Source organism: Salmo salar, chromosome 03 (genome assembly GCF_965601325.2).
Source record: "Salmo salar chromosome 03, fSalSal1, whole genome shotgun sequence".
In the NCBI taxonomy this organism is placed as follows: Eukaryota; Metazoa; Chordata; class Actinopteri; order Salmoniformes; family Salmonidae; genus Salmo; species Salmo salar.
The window spans coordinates 93,960,420-93,975,278 of NC_138293.1; the positions used below are offsets into that span (position 1 = coordinate 93,960,420).

Here is a 14,859-nt window from a genome sequence, read left to right on the forward strand (position 1 = left end):
ACCTACAGTATGATTGACAGCACCATACCTACTAAATAATGATTTATCTTGCTCCCTGTCTCTTTCCAGACCCACCCGCTGTACATAAGAGAATCACAGTGCAGTAGAGGAGAGAGGAATGCATTCAGTCAAGGAAAGATAACTGAGGAAGATGGCGAGGTTAATAAAATATAAATCAGTACATCTTCCATTGTGTTCTTCTTCATTGGAAGTTGTAAGGACTGGTCTTCGGTCAAAGGGGCACCTCCTGATGTTATTTCATTGTGTGTGTGTGTCTGTGCCCATATCCTGCCTGCTGTGTGGGAGTACGTCCTTCTGGAAATGTTCCCCCGTGAGAGGTCAGACAACAAGCTACAGTTTGTTTCTTTCATGAAGGACTGGTCTTTGATTTAGGAAACTGCTTAAATTGGCAACAGAAAATATTTTTGGGGAGGGACAGAAAACAGTATGTCACCAGGCGGTACACTTGGTAGTTCTTTATTAAGTAATACATTACACAATGTGAACATAGAAATGGTGTGTAGTCATCACTACAACAAAGTACTGCGTCCCAAATTGCATCCGACTATCTATATAGTGTACAACTTTAGGCCAGGATGCATAGGGCTCTAGTCTAAAGTAGTGCACTGCATAGGGAATAGGGTGCCATTGGGGACACAGCCTGAACCATACCGATAGTTTCTTCCCTAGCTACGACACCTACAGTATAGAAATTATTTTCTGAGCACAATAAATGATCATCCCAATAGACATCATGAAGACAATTCACCCCCAAAAGACTATATAAAAACACCCTACAAAAAACAAATGAATCATAAAAAAAGCACATCTCTTTTCTTACATATTGGACTGTCAAGGAGCATAAGAGCATTGATGAAAAATACTTTCTACAGATAAAAGAAAGTTTGGAAGAGGGAAGGTTCACCTCAGCAGTGAAGAATAGGTCAACATGGTACTGTAGTCCAGTCTGAATGGCACAATTCTGTATCAACACACTTGGTTTTTAGATACTTAAGGAGAACGAGAGATCCTCACAACCTGCCTAGCACCCTATTCACCCTACACCCCCTGGTCAGAAGTAGTGCACTATGAAGGGAATCAAGTGCCATCTGGGACACTCAGAGAGATGGAATGATTTTCTGAGGACATGGACATCCTACCACTGTGACTGGTTTGTCACAAAGGTTTGTTTCAGCATGCTCAGTTCATCTAGTAGTTTCCTCCTCTTATCAGTAGTGCACTATGAAGGGAATAGGGTGCCATCTGGGACACAGTCTATGAGCACTTTTCCATCCAAACCACTTTGTTACAATAAGGATTATCAGATTTTATATCTGGTACATTCTGGTGTCTTCCTGTAAGCATCGTTTTATTGAGAATTTGGCATGAAAAAGATTGTTGTCTCTAGCTCCGCTCTCATCCCTCTCTCTCTCTGCCCCCGTATCGGTCCCCCTCCTCTCTCCACAACAAACATAATTTCCCCTCACAGCCGAGTGTTCCTGGTGGTACAGTCTCTTCGCCGGTATGAATATGTTTCCACCTACTCCCTGCGTGATCTTCCAGTACTCAAAAGGCCACTTGGTGGCTTGAACAATGTGTTTGTGTTTGTGCATACATACTGCCTGTTGGGCCTAGTCTACTGCCTGTTCCCTCTCCAGCTGGAGCTCTGCATAAACAGCAGCAGGACAGAGTCATGTTCATTAGGGCACACTGTTCCAAGATGTTTTACAACAGAAGAGGAAGACAAGTACTATTGCACAAGGACATCAATTACAGGATACGCTTCACATTCCTTCCTGCTTGGCTCCAGGGTGCTGATTCCATTGGCGCTAAGGCACAGGGTGGGTCCAGGGGGCTGATTCTATTGGCACTAAGGCACAGGGCGGGTCCAGGGGGCTGATTCTATTGGCACTAAAGCACAGGGCGGGTCCAGGGGGCTGATTCTATTGGCACTAAGGCACAGGGCGGGTCCAGGGTGCTGATTCTATTGGCACTAAGGCACAGGGCGGGTCCAGGGTGTGTGTCTTTTGTAACATGGCTGGATCCCAGGTGATCCACCCATGGGAGAGTGGCATACCGGTCCTATTGTTCACAGCTCTCTGTACAGCTACCATGGGAATGAGAGCAGGTCTGACCTCATGGAGTCGCAGCTCTGTGAGAGAGAGGAGATATGGAGGACAATGAGTTCTGTCCCTGATACACTGATTACTACTTCACTGTGTTAGGAATGTTGATTACATTTAGTCTTTATTCATTAATGTTGATTAATGCGTTATAGTATGCCATGAAACATTGTATACCTGTCTGGTTAGTGCCAACTTGGGTCAATTTGCTCTGTAATATCATAACATGAAATTGCTAATTGTGTCTTAGATGACGCATTAACATACAGTATAAAACAGCCGTTATGTTCCAATGTTCATATTAGCATACCTTTTAGAACGCATGGCCAGGTATTATCCTAGTGTGGACACAGCTTGTGTTAAGAATGCATGGCCAGGTAATATTCTAGTGTGGACACAGCTGGTGTTCAGAACACATGGCCAGGTATTATCCTAGTGTGGACACAGCTTGTGTTTTGGCATCTCTGAAATACTTACAGACAAACATGCGGATGCACATTCCACACATGGCACAGACGTTGGCAATCTGAAGAGCCCGTCCACACTCTCCACTCATCACGCAGTTCCTGGTCTTCAGACAGCACGTCTTACAGCCGCTGTCCCCCCCGTGCTTCATGTCCCCCTCTCCGTCCCCCTCAGACCCGCTGAAGCAGCAGCCCATGTCTGTCTGGCGACTGCTGAAAACAGGGAAAAGTGTCCATAAATTTGTTATCAAAGCAATCTGCAAATCAATATAGTGATGAGCCAACGTCTCAGCTGCCTGGTCACTGCCGAGAGAGAGAAGGGAGCAATTCATTTGTTAATCAATACATCAGTAAATCAATAGTCATTGTCTTATCCACAAAAGGTGTTACATCCTGTGAATAACAAAGCTGTATTATTGTGATCCCTGACATGTCTAGTGACATCAGAGGGACCCGCTACCTGAAGACATGGACTAAACCACGTCTAGTGACATCAGAGGGACTCTCTACCTGAAGACATGGACTAAACCACGTCTAGTAACATCACAGACGGACCTGCTACCTGAAGACATGGACTAAACCACGTCTAGTAACATCACAGAGGGACCTGCTACCTGAAGACATGGACTAAACCACGTCTAGTAACATCACAGAGGAACCCTCTACCTGAAGACATGGACTAAATCACACCAAAGACACCCACATACTCAGCACCACAATCAACAGAATTCACCTCACTGGAATTGAACCCTATACTAACCCTTATTCAGCACACTATGATGGAGTCACTTACCATGGTAGATATAAGTTCATTGTAATATGATTAGCAGTTCTGATTTGCTGCTAGATCTAGCTACACAGTCATCCTTTCATCAAAAACCTGTTTATATCTAAATCTAGGGCACAGTTTTTAGAATTACGAGCTGAAGCCACTTTCTACTTTAAATAAATGGGGTAAACATCCCGATTGGCTGCCTGTGCTGTTTAAAACCACAGCTGTAAAGTACCTTTTACCACATATTTTGTAGCCTTGAACATAGGTGTTGAGAGAACTTAGTAGAAGAGGAAGGAAGTGTTGCTAAGGATACAGCAGATCTTTGTAGAGGGAAGGTGCCCTTTAGTAAAAGGGTTAAATAGTAAAAAACAATGGAGGACCAAGGCACTTCATATAATTAAACTCTAGTGTTATGAACAATGGGTCTGTGTTGAAGACTGCGGTGCAGAACTGTACAAGGCTGAGGCACAGTGACATTGTTAATTAAAGCAAAAACTAACCAGCTAAAATTAAAGAGAATTGTATAGTATTGTTATTTCAACGTTTACCTTTCACCGTGTCAACAAGTTCGACTCCCACTCCTTTATATTAAAAAAATAAATACTTCTAACTTTCTCTTAAAGTAAACTATAGTTTGTTGTTTTCTAAATAGTCTTATTCCTAGAGCAGCTCTTGGTGTGCGTGGATAATCGTCCTTCCTGAAGTGTCTCTTGACACAGAGTGAAACTGAGGTAACACCTCTCAGAGGTAGATGCCAGACAGGATGGGTGTGTATTCAGGTTTTTCTTCTTAGTCCCAGCCGAGCGCACCGCCCAATAACACATACCGGTTTTATTCACATCCAGTGGAGGTTGGTGAGGGAAGGAGAGCTCATAATTATGGCTGGAATCCAACCATGTTTAATACTGTTCCATTTGTACCATTCCAGCCATTACTATGAGCCCACCTTCCTTGATTTAAATGGCCACCAGTGATTCACAGCAGCAAATATTTCACATTTGACACCAAGGGGAGTGAGTGGTTTATAAGCTGCTGTCACTGAGGTTGAGGGACTGGTGGCACTGATGAACACCTGGTGGAAAAACTGGAAGGCATGCTGCTAAAGGACAGTCTAGAACAGGGCAGAGCTGCTAAAGGACAGTCTAGAACAGGGCAGAGCTGCTAAAGGACAGTCTAGAACAGGGCAGAGCTGCTAAAGGACAGTCTAGAACAGGGCAGAGCTGCTAAAGGACAGAGCTGCTAAAGGGCAGAGCTGCTAAAGGGCAGTCTAGAACAGGGCAGAGCTGCTAAAGGACAGTCTAGAACAGGGCAGAGCTGCTAAAGGACAGAGCTGCTAAAGGACAGAGCTGCTAAAGGACAGTCTAGAACAGGGCAGAGCTGCTAAAGGACAGTCTAGAACAGGGCAGAGCTGCTAAAGGACAGAGCTGCTAAAGGACAGAGCTGCTAAAGGACAGAGCTGCTAAAGGACAGAGCTGCTAAAGGACAGTCTAGAACAGGGCAGAGCTGCTAAAGGACAGTCTAGAACAGGGCAGAGCTGCTAAAGGACAGAGCTGCTAAAGGACAGAGCTGCTAAAGGACAGTCTAGAACAGAACAAAGGCAGGAAAGCCTGGTCCTGGTGCACTTCATGTTTTTGGATCAACTGACCTGGAAGACCAGGTGTGTTGAATTTAGTCAGTCACTGAACTGATCAATTAGCTCATCCTACAGTACCGGTGGCACTCCAGGAACAGGGTTGTCTTCCCCTGGTATAGAAGGTTGGCTCCCAAGTGGTGCAGCGGTCTAAGGCACTGCATCTCAGTGCTAGAGGAGTCAGTACAGACCCTAGTTCAACTCCAGGCTGTATCACAACCAGCCATGATTGGGAGTTCCATAGGGCGGCACACAATTGGCCCAGCATTGTCTAGTGTAGACAGTCATTGCAAATAAGAATTTGTTCTTAACTGACTTGCCTAGTTAAATAAAAATTGTATGGGCTACCACAGTTGTCAGCAAGGACAGAGGATGAACTGGAGTACAGTTTAAAAGGGGTAGCTAATAAATCAATGGCTCATCAACATTACTAGCTGTTCCAGCGTCCAGATAGCCGTTCAGATGATGGTAGTTTTAAGGGTAAGCAGGACATTTTCTACCAACCTTTACTTGGCGATACTTCCTCAATTCCCAACTTGGAAAGCCACAGCTCTCTTCTAAACTTCCATGGCTAGTTGCAGATAGAAAGTTGGCATTTATAAATATTTGCCTTCACATGAGTGTATTTAAGACCAGTCTGCACCACCAATTGCCTTCAGGTGACTGTATTTAAGATCAGGCTCCACCACTGATTGCCTTCAGGTGAGTATTTAAGGTCAGGCTGCACGACTGGGGGAGGAACAGGATTGGGTTGAGGGAAATATGTCACTGGAGTGGGCGGAATTTCCTACACCAGGGCTACGTCACAAATGACATCATATTCCCTACGATGGCTGTGTTTACACATATTTTTTTCTCACTAATTGGTCTTTTGACAAATCAGATCAGCGCTGAAAAAAGATCTGATTTAAAAAGATCTGATGTGATTGGTCAAAAGACCAATTAGTGGAAAAAAAGATCAGAATTAGGCTGCCTGTCTAAACGCAGCCAAAGTCAACTAGAGAAAAGGGTGCCATTTGGGACAAAGGGTGAGGAGGCCTAATGTCAGAGATGGAAACCTGGGGTCTGTTCAGATAGAAATGTGTTGTGTAGAACGATAGGAGTTTTATCATGTAGAATAAGGAATCGTGTCAGCTGGCTCTATAGCTACATTTCTGCAACATTCAGAATGTTTCACTGCTCGTAATACACTCCTGGTGCCTCTTAGTGAAGTGTCATTGTCTTGTCTAGCTAGCTGGCTGAGCCACAGTACAATGTGCTAGCCACACAACTAATTTGGCCATCTGTGACTGGCTGCTGTTGATAAATGAATACAAGGAAGAGACAAGGTTTTAGTCATTATTGTCAGTGTGTCTTGGGGATCACAGGGCTTAAAGGAGGGATCTGGGCCAGATGGGCCTGCTGTTACTCTATCATATTACTGGAATGCAGTGGCATCAGGGACGGACTGGGACGAGGCATCTGGCATTTCTAACACAACGGCCCATTTGTTTTCCTTAAGACCCTCATTTTTGGCCAAATAATGAACGTTCTGTGTGAAACACGATTTTGACAGGCTTGCTGGGCTTAAGATGGACCAGCCCATCTGGCATTTGCCAGAGCTGCCGTATGGTAGTCAGTCTCTTATTGACATATATGGTATCTTATCAGTGGAATGCAGTTGGATGTAAACAATGGACGAATCTGGAGTGAAGCCACAGCATCACAAAGGCTTGGCCATGCAGATTGTGTAGGGGTCAACCCAGATTAGAGGACATGAAACAGAACTCAAACTCTCTTAGAAGTGGAGTTATTATTTAGTTAGTTACATACTACTCAGACCTGGGTTCTAATACTATTTAAAATCTTTCAAATCTTTGAGCATTTTTCTTCCGTGTGGCCAGATTGGTGAGGTTTGTAATTTGGAGACTATTCTATTGGTTAATTAAACCAGACAGGCTTGATCAGGCACAGATTAAGTATTTGAAATGATTTTGAATAGTATTTGAACCCAGGTCTGATGCTGCACGACTATCCCAAAACACGTGATAGATAGCTTCATTCATTCAGCAGTCATTTGATATCATTCCAATTAATGGGGCAAAAAAGCTGTACTTTGCACTATGAGCATTTTCTCACTTAGTAGTGGATATGTTAGTAGATCTGTTCATTACTCTGGTCCTGGTTCTAGTCTCTATAGTAGTGAATCTGTTAGTAGAGCTGTTCATTAGTCTGGTCCTGGTTCTAGTCTCTATAGTAGTGAACCTGTTAGTAGAGCTGTTCATTAGTCTGGTCCTGGTTCTAGTCTCTATAGTAGTGAATCTGTTAGTAGAGCTGTTCATTAGTCTGGTCCTGGTTCTAGTCTCTATAGTAGTGAATCTGTTAGTAGAGCTGTTCATTAGTCTGGTCCTGGTTCTAGTCTCTATAGTAGTGAACCTGTTAGTATAGCTGTTCATTACTCTGGTCCTGGTTATAGTCTCTATAGTAGTGAACCTGTTAGTAGAGCTGTTCATTAGTCTGGTCCTGGTTCTAGTCTCTATAGTAGTGAACCTGTTAGTAGAGCTGTTCATTAGTCTGGTCCTGGTTCTAGTCTCTATAGTAGTGAACCTGTTAGTAGAGCTGTTCATTAGTCTGGTCCTGGTTCTAGTCTCTATAGTAGTGAATCTGTTAGTAGAGCTGTTCATTAGTCTGGTCCTGGTTCTAGTCTCTATAGTAGTGAACCTGTTAGTAGAGCTGTTCATTAGTCTGGTCCTGGTTCTAGTCTCTATAGTAGTGAACCTGTTAGTAGAGCTGTTCATTACTCTGGTCCTGGTTCTAGTCTCTATAGTAGTGAACCTGTTAGTAGAGCTGTTCATTAGTCTGGTCCTGGTTCTAGTCTCTATAGTAGTGAACCTGTTAGTAGAGCTGTTCATTAGTCTGGTCCTGGTTCTAGTCTCTATAGTAGTGAACCTGTTAGTAGAGCTGTTCATTAGTCTGGTCCTGGTTCTAGTCTCTATAGTAGTGAACCTGTTAGTATAGCTGTTCATTACTCTGGTCCTGGTTATAGTCTCTATAGTAGTGAACCTGTTAGTAGAGCTGTTCATTAGTCTGGTCCTGGTTCTAGTCTCTATAGTAGTGAACCTGTTAGTAGAGCTGTTCATTAGTCTGGTCCTGGTTCTAGTCTCTATAGTAGTGAACCTTTTAGTAGAGCTGTTCATTAGTCTGGTCCTGGTTCTAGTCTCTATAGTAGTGAATCTGTTAGTAGAGCTGTTCATTAGTCTGGTCCTGGTTCTAGTCTCTATAGTAGTGAATCTGTTAGTAGAGCTGTTCATTAGTCTGGTCCTGGTTCTAGTCTCTATAGTAGTGAACCTGTTAGTAGAGCTGTTCATTAGTCTGGTCCTGGTTATAGACTCTATAGTAGTGAATCTGTTAGTAGAGCTGTTCATTAGTCTGGTCCTGGTTCTAGTCTCTATAGTAGTGAACCTGTTAGTAGAGCTGTTCATTAGTCTGGTCCTGGTTCTAGTCTCTATAGTAGTGAACCTGTTAGTAGAGCTGTTCATTAGTCTGGTCCTGGTTCTAGTCTCTATAGTAGTGAACCTGTTAGTAGAGCTGTTCATTAGTCTGGTCCTGGTTCTAGTCTCTATAGTAGTGAACCTGTTAGTAGAGCTGTTCATTAGTCTGGTCCTGGTTCTAGTCTCTATAGTAGTGAATCTGTTAGTAGAGCTGTTCATTAGTCTGGTCCTGGTTCTAGTCTCTATAGTAGTGAACCTGTTAGTAGAGCTGTTCATTAGTCTGGTCCTGGTTCTAGTCTCTATAGTAGTGAACCTGTTAGTAGAGCTGTTCATTAGTCTGGTCCTGGTTCTAGTCTCTATAGTAGTGAACCTGTTAGTAGAGCTGTTCATTAGTCTGGTCCTGGTTCTAGTCTCTATAGTAGTGAACCTGTTAGTAGAGCTGTTCATTAGTCTGGTCCTGGTTACAGTCTCTGTAGTAGTGAACCTGTTAGTATAGCTGTTCATTAGTCTGGTCCTGGTTCTAGTCTCTATAGTAGTGAACCTGTTAGTAGAGCTGTTCATTAGTCTGGTCCTGGTTATAGTCTCTATAGTAGTGAACCTGTTAATTAGTCTGGTCCTGGTTGTAGTATCTGTAATAGTAGTTGCAGTGAATCTGTTAAGAGAAATCCATGTCTGAATCCAGCATGCCATCTACAACACAAATCATATACTGTAGGAAGGAAGGAATTAGCAAACAAACAAAGGAATGAACAAATGAATGAATTGTTACTCACATTCACATTGAGCCTCTGAGGTCCCAGGTTGTTGTCGGTCTGTTTTGAAGACGGCGGTGCAGTTCTGTGCGAGGCCGAGGCAGAGAGTAAAGAAGGTGTAGCTACAGTCTGCTGAGCAGCAGGTGAAGCAGCCATCCAGACACACCTGGCAGGTCAGGTCACAGCAGCGGCCAGGGCAGAACTCCCAGCTGTGACACTCACACAGGCACCTCTCCCCGGACTCTGCAGCCACCTGGCAGGACTCTGCACATTGTGGACAGTGATCGCACAGCTTGGAGGAAATCAACCCCATTGGTCAGGCTTCACACATACACAGATAGAGAGCGAAATAGTCACTAACTTTAGTGGGGAAAAAAATAATAGTTATGATGACACAAATAAAAGATCCCTTCTGTTTCTGCCCAAAGTTGTTCAACATAATACCCCAATGTGCACTGAGCTGCAGTTCCAAGACGCTTGGTCAGATTACTTTCTCAACCACATCCGACTTCCTCCTCTTCTGCTGGCTGGACTATGCGTTCTTGGAAGTGAGCTTGACTACATAACAACTTGAGTCAGTAGATCAAAGCTCTGACCTCTTCTTTGCTTATGTATCTGCTTCTATTGATATAATTGAATTAGCTGCTCCGTGCTAACAGCATGTCATAATTTGACCTAGTGGAATGTCCGTTAAGGCGCCCCTCCACAGAGTCAACCTAACTGATAAGAACTCCATACTGCAACGCTGACACCGTATCTATCAGAGCCCCATGACTAACTGTGATGACACAGACTAGGAGAAGGGGGTAAGTCATCATTGGGATTGTGTTCATTAGTCACCAAACACAAAAAAAACAGACTGAAACAGGGAGGGACTACATGGTCCAATAAAACGTTCTAATGTTTTTTCCTTCATTGCTAAACATTTTGACAGTTTCTATTGTATGGCATAATGAACAGGAGCCAGGTCTGACTAACCTCATCTCCACCCTCAACATAAGAGAGGACTGGTGGAGGAGATTTAAAAGGCCTGACTAACCCATTGGATGAGCCATTTGGAGCCCTTGGTTTCTAAGAATGAAAACCAACGTCAAAACAACGTCAGTGTTCTTCGAACAGACCCAGTCTTTGCTGATCACAAAACCACCACTCTCTCTACACCAGTGAGGTCTCTCCTCATGTCCCAACCAGGCCAGGGGTGTGTTCAGAAGTGTGAAAGGTTACGTTGGTTCAGATAGAAACGTAACGTATGAAATCGTTCGCTGTTGTACAGGACAGAGCTTCATACAGTATCTCTTATACAAAATGCATTTTTATCTGAACATTTATGTTGCAGTCCGCTGAACAGACCCGTTTTGGACCGAGGCGGGGTTGGTGCAGCTGTGACCTAGATAACACAACATGGCTTCAGGGAGAGCAAAGAGAAGAGCGGTATCTGAACTAGGTCTATCCCTGTTACATGTTTAGGTACTGTACATAGTGTGTACACAAAGTATACTCTATCTGAACTGTCCTGCTACATGTATGGATTTACACTGTGTGAACAATGTATGTTACATGTATGGATTTACACTGTCTGAACTGTCCTGTTACATGTATGGATTTACACTGTGTGCATAATGTCTGTATCTGATCTGTTATTAAGAAGGGACACACAACATTCCAGAAAAGAAAGTACATTCCTGGAGTGTTTAAAAAATATATATTTTCTTATTTCACCTTTATTTAACCAGGTAGGTTAGTTGAGAACAAGTTCTCTTTTACAACTGCGACCTGGCCAAGATAAAGCAAAGCAGTGCGACACAAACAACAACACAGAGTTACACATGGAATAAACAAGCGTACAGTCAATAACACAATAGAAAAAAAAGAACGTTTATATACAGTGTGTGCAAATGGCGTGAGGAGGTAAGGCAATAAATAGGCCATAGTAGCAAAGTAACTACAATTTAGCAAGTGTTGATAGGCCTATGGACTCACTGCTAATGGCTGACTTTCTGTAAGCTCCGTATCGCAAAGCCATGAAAGACAGGATTACTTTGGTTGTAAAAACTCTCCAGTAGGTCAATACAGTTGAGAAATGGAAGAGATCTACAGAAAGCTGGGACCATCCTTTCTGTAAAAACACTGGTTGCTTTCAAATACATATATTTTTTTTCTCACAATTGCATTGAAATATGATTTCCTTTGTCCCAGAGGGGAAATTTGTCTTGGACAATAAATGTTGTGTAATCATCCTTATATGATCGCTTATGAAATAAAGGCGGGGGCACATTCCAGGAAGGTTAAAGCACATTACCGAAATTATTCCTTGTAAGAACATAGTTTATGACATCACTCTGAGTGGGTGTGGTCTCTTCAATGCCTGTTTCAGTACAATGCATCTCTGGTCTCTTGTACACTGTGCTATATGTCATCAAGTTTTCTTCCTAGAAATGTTCCTCTGCACATTACTGTAAAACTGCAGATGCAGAGAGCTCAAGTTCAAAACCTTAAAACATGTTGTCAGTGACAGATATAGCCTGAGAAATGTCTCACTTTGGAACACAGATTTCTCTCTAAAACTCTGATACACATCTGCTTTTTAAATCCTAACCATTAACCAATCAAAATACACCATAAACATTCAAACAGTTCAACCCCATGAAGCCCAGAGGTTGAGGTGACAGAGGCCTACTGGAACTTTGAAAAGCTGAAACACAATTAGAGTATCAAAACAATAAAAACAACTTACTCAGTGTATTTTTCAAATACATCTAATTTGTTTGTTCACGTCAAAAATGTCTCTGGGGAGGGCTTCTCACTCAGAATTTTAATTGGAATGTCCGTACTGAGTGCAGAAGAGCGCCACAAGTCGGCCATTATGGTAGGGCACGGGACCATAACAGGAAGTGACTGGGACGTCACAACGTCACCGGTCGACCATATTATGTGTGTAAAACAACAAACACAGCGGCCATCTTTAGTCCTTTGGTAACAAAGGGGCCAAGGCTGTACTGCCTGAGTAAATACTGAAGATGCATGTAACCATACCAAAGAGCGAAATATACAGAATGTGTATCATGACTTGTACACATGCATATACCAACAAGTACCAACATATTATAGTGGAACAAGACATGTAAAAGAATGTAGTCACATAGTAGCATGGAGCTAATAACATGTTCAGATTAAACATACACCAAATTAACCATAACTGGCTATAAGTCCACTTACATGGTTAGAGACACAGTCAACACCAGCTAGGGAGTGTCCAGAGAAAGGCTTGACCATGTTAGAAAGGCTTGTCCATGTTAGAAAGGCTTGACCATGTTAGAAAGGCTTGTCCATGTTAGAAAGGCTTGACCATGTTAGAAAGGCTTGACCATGTTAGAAAGGCTTGACCATGTTAGAAAGGCTTGTCCATGTTAGAAAGGCTTGACCATGTTAGAAAGGCTTGTCCATGTTAGAAAGGCTTGTCCATGTTAGAAAGGATTGTTCATGTTAGAAAGGCTTGACCATGTTAGAAAGGCTTGACCATGTTAGAAAGGCTTGTCCATGTTAGAAAGGCTTGACCATGTTAGAAAGGCTTGTCCATGTTAGAAAGGCTTGACCATGTTAGAAAGGCTTGACCATGTTAGAAAGGCTTGTCCATGTTAGAAAGGCTTGTCCATGTTAGAAAGGCTTGTCCATGTTAGAAAGGCTTGACCATGTTAGAAAGGCTTGTCCATGTTAGAAAGGCTTGACCATGTTAGAAAGGCTTGTCCATGTTAGAAAGGCTTGACCATGTTAGAAAGGCTTGTCCATGTTAGAAAGGCTTGTCCATGTTAGAAAGGCTTGTCCATGTTAGAAAGGCTTGACCATGTTAGAAAGGCTTGACCATGTTAGAAAGGTCTATTGTGAGTTGAGGTGGTGCAGAGTTCTTCTGAGCTGTTGTCTCTCTGTCTACACCTCTGGAACCAACTGAAGTAGCTTTCAGACAAAACACACACGCACACGTTCAGAGACCTCTGATTGGCTGACCATGGTCAGATGACCCAGGTCAGAGGTCTGGCGGAGAAAGTCTCTCGGGCTGAGGTCTAGAAGGGGTGAAAGTTCAGAGGTGTGACTATGCGGGTGGGGTTTTCTACACTGAGCACATTTGAAGCCTATAGTCTAGTAGTAGTAAAGTAGTAAAATAGTAAAGGCTATGTTGAATGCATCAGTGATAATTCACTTTAACCAAATTGCACAGAGCTATTTTTATCATGTACATTAATTAAAGTAGACTGGTAATTTTTATTGTTTATGTTGAGGTAGTTATGTATTTCTTGCTCATTATGGCTAATAGTGTAATAGCGCTGGACAGAATTCCTAAAATATTGTGCTTTAATTGGCATTACTCCACTGATATTCTCACTCACACACTCACACACACACACACACACACACACACACACACACACACACACACACACACACACACACACACACACACCACACACACACACACACACACACAGCTGTGAGATATGGCTGAGGGTAGGAGGGGGAGGAGGACAGGCTGGGAGGAGGAGGGGGATAGGCTGGGGGAAGGAGTGAGGGGGACAGGCTGGGGGAAGGAGTGAGGGGGACAGGCTGGGGAGAGGAGGAGGAGGGGGACAGGCTGGGGGAAGGAGGAGTGGGGGGGACAGGCTGGAGGAAGGAGGGGGAGGGAGTGAGGGGGACAGGCTGGGGGAAGGAGGAGGATGGGGACAGGATGGGGGAAGGACGAGGTCTTATTCCTCCTGAAGTTCACAATCAGCTCCTTTGTTTTCCTGACATTGAGGGAGAGGCTGGGGGAGTAGGAGGAGTGGAGCAGGCTGGTGGAAGGAGGAGGAGGAGGTGGGGGACATGCTGGTGGAAGGAGGAAGAGGAGAGGGACATGCTGGTGGAAGGAGGAGGGGGAGGGGGAGGAGGATTACAGGCTGGTTGGAAGGGAGGGAAGGGAGATTGCTGATGGAGGACAGGTGTCAGAGGCCCCCACAGCCTTTACCTGTGATGAGCAACAGGACCAGAACACACACACACACACACACACACACACACACACACACACACACACACACACACCACACACACACACACACACACACACACACACACACACACACACACACACACTCTTAGGACACCACTCTGCCAAAGAGGTGTGTTAATTGTGAAAATAAATCTGTGATTTCATTCCATTATTCGTGCACTAAGTAGGGCTTCACTTCACCCAGGGCCCTCAAGACTGTTCACCTTTCAGCTTCTCTCATTACACAGAGCACACTCACATAACTTAACAGCTTTCTCCTCCTCACCCTCCTCTTCCTCCTCTCCCTCCTCTCCCTCCTCCTCTTCCTCCTCCCTCTCCTCCTCTCCCTCTTCCTCCTCTTCCTCCACTCCCTCCTCCTCTCCCTTTTCCTCCTCCTCCCTCCTCCTCCTCTCCTCTCTCCTCCTCCTCTTCCTCCTCTCCCTCCTCCTCCTCTCCATCTCTCTCCTCCTCTCCTTCCTTCTCCTTCTCTTCCTCTCCTCTCTCCTCTCTCCCCTCTCCTTTTTCTCCTCCTATTCCTCCTATCCTCCTCTTCTCTTTCTGACACACAGAGCCCACTCCCGTACAACTACAAGCCCAACGGACATTGCAGTTTCATCCCACCACTATT

The 14,859-nt window shown here is 44.0% G+C and overlaps 1 long non-coding RNA gene across 4 annotated transcripts; it reads right to left on the reverse strand.

Annotated features, from left to right (window-relative positions):
• Positions 1-461: 461 nt before the first annotated feature.
• Positions 462-13,161, reverse strand: LOC106601998 (uncharacterized). Of its 4 annotated transcripts, none has more exons than XR_006769283.2 (4): positions 12,431-13,161; positions 9,236-9,535; positions 2,601-2,797; positions 462-2,152 (listed from the first exon to the last, which is right to left on the reverse strand). It is a non-coding gene; the product is annotated as an uncharacterized LOC106601998 (long non-coding RNA). The 4 variants fall into 4 exon arrangements; XR_006769281.2 differs by having other exon boundaries at positions 2,601-2,800; XR_001328133.3 differs by lacking the exons at positions 9,236-9,535; positions 12,431-13,161 and adding an exon at positions 5,497-5,684 and having other exon boundaries at positions 2,601-2,800.
• Between the last annotated feature and the right edge of the window lie 1,698 nt (positions 13,162-14,859).